This window comes from Simochromis diagramma, unplaced genomic scaffold (assembly GCF_900408965.1).
Source record: "Simochromis diagramma unplaced genomic scaffold, fSimDia1.1 OVJJ01000685.1, whole genome shotgun sequence".
Lineage (NCBI taxonomy): Eukaryota > Metazoa > Chordata > Actinopteri > Cichliformes > Cichlidae > Simochromis > Simochromis diagramma.
This window is the reverse complement of record NW_024387477.1, coordinates 1,014,643-1,017,189: the sequence shown is the minus strand read 5'-3', so window position 1 is coordinate 1,017,189 and position 2,547 is coordinate 1,014,643.

Here is a 2,547-nt window from a genome sequence, read left to right as displayed (position 1 = left end):
TCCTACTGTACAATTTGCCACATGGATAATCCTGAAGAAAACACATTTTTTAACAGTGCCTCTTCAAGTCATACATAATAAAGTCTTAATTGTGCAACATGTGAGATATTCTAAAGGTTACATAGTATATCAGTATGGGTTGTTGCTGAAAGTGTAGAAGGCCTAACATGACATGAAGAGCGTGACTAACCAAGGCCTGATATCACCTTTGTAACATCACCTACATGCAGACAGTGCAATGATAATAGGGAATCCATTCGTCATACAGGTGAATGTGGCTAATGCACTAAGCCTGTGTGACCAGAAGAGGCCTCTCTGAGTGAAATCTCATCAGGTGTCTGATTGGGTTTGTTGGGTTCACGTCCCTATGGCACACGGACACTGTTTGCCTGTAATAGCATGCCAAAACATACACAATGGGCACTGACCGTGCAGTGTCTCCTCAGTGCCTGGAGCTTTTAGATGCATCCAGCTGAGTCATCCCGAACTTAGCTTTGTTGTTCACAGTAGTAAATGATTGGATTGTCTGAGTGTAGTGGCACTCAAATCCCATTTTACCCGAACCAGCTGGATTGAACGGGCGCACTGCTTCCTCATTCTGTTCTCTGACGTCATTGCCAGCAGCAGCTTTATCTCGACTGAGAGCAAGTGAAATCTTTGTAATAGACTCTCCACAGATCTTTGGAGAAGAACCAGAGGCAATTCTCACTGAGGTGTATTACAGGTCAATTTCAGCCCTTCTTTCTCCAAAAAAAACAGTGTCAGGAAAGTGTGGGTAAAAATGGGGAGAAGAGATTTCTTTTGCACTCACATTCCATGGAAAATGTTTTTTGTCTCTCAGGAGCTGCTGGAGAAAAGATCAATTTGCAATAGAAAAAATCAACAATCTTCTTTAACAGAATTCTCTGATTAATCCAACACATTTATACAACCAGACACCCGATTGGTCAGGACATTCTTTAGTCCTACACACACGAAGCACTGCGACGTTAAGAAAAGGTCAGATGTTGTATTTATGAGGCAAAGAGTTAAAAAATACTAATTTATGTGTGAATTTAGCCACAGCAGATGACCAGAGGACTGTATGCTTAAGTATGTAGTTATGACTTCTGGCTTCTTTGCAGCTAAGCTAAAGGAATGGATACAAACAGTATCAAGTCATTACAAATTTTTGGTGACAGCAGACGGGTACAGCATGTTGGTCAGCCTAGCAAAGCTGCTCCACAAACAGCAGGATGGGGACTGTTGTTATTGCTGACTTTTGTGTTACTATTAGCATTTATTTGATTACTGACTGGTTTTGGTTAAACTTACTCACATAGCAGTGCTGTGCACATATGCACTCATTCTTCTATCACTAATATCCCCATATTCATACGAGTGTTCTCCTGTTTGTGTTATTCTTGTAAGTCTTCTATATCCTTGTCCTTGATATGTGTCGTGCTGTCCTGCTTTGTTCACAATTAAAAACAACAACAACACAAGTTAAGTTGTTTCACAATGTGTCAATTTGACTTAAATTCTAGACAGTAAATAATACATGACAAAGACTGGACAATGACGTATAAACTAATACAAATAAAGCAAGAATTGCAATGGTAACAGCCCAACTTTCCAAATTAAATAAATATTAATCCTCAAGTTAGGTGAGAAAATGTATTATTGCCTGACTGCAGGAACAGTAACTGTAACTTGTAACTGTATCCAAATCCGGGAACAAAATTCAGAAGCCTGATAAAATAAAGGGTTCCTTATTGCTCCATGCACAGATATGCCTCCATATCTTTGATATGGGACAATACAATAAAAGTTTCCACATACTTATGTATAGCATACTTGTATGCTATACATAAGTATGTGGAAACTTTCAGTAGTTAATTATATTTAACGCTCCAATGGACAGTAAAGAACTGTGTGCTGTGTGCATTCTGTCTTCACTCTTTAACTGGAAGCATAGCCAGTTCCCCCCTCTCTCTCTCTGTGTGTGTGTGTAAGAGAGAGGGAAAAACAGATGTTTGAGATAGTTTAGCATTTGAAGGCATTGTCAGCATTTTAATTATAGATGCTTGGTTTCCAATAAGATGCCACCAAGCAGAAAATCCGTCATCACACTCGTTTTCTTTCTCCTCAGCACGGAAAAGAAAAAACATTTTCAACACCGGAGAGCAAGAACAACACAAAGAGACACAGAAACAGATTAGCAGGGTAAAAGAAGACGGAGCGAGTGAGCGGGATGAAGACACGGAGGGGACAGAAGTTACTGGATAAACATCCAAATAAATAAATAAATCACTAAGATGCTGAGACAATGCTCAAGCTGACTTGTAAAACGCGTAAATGTTCCCTTGAATATAGGCTTCAGTATAATTCAGCATTAGTGGTTCCAGTGTATACCCTACCAGTGCTATGTACACTAATTCTCCTCATACCATCACAGATGCTGGGTTTTGAACACAGTGTTGATAACATGCTGTTTGGCCCCACTCCTGTTCAGCCTGGAGGAACCTACATCTGTGATTACTGAAGATAGCAGACAGGTAACAGGAC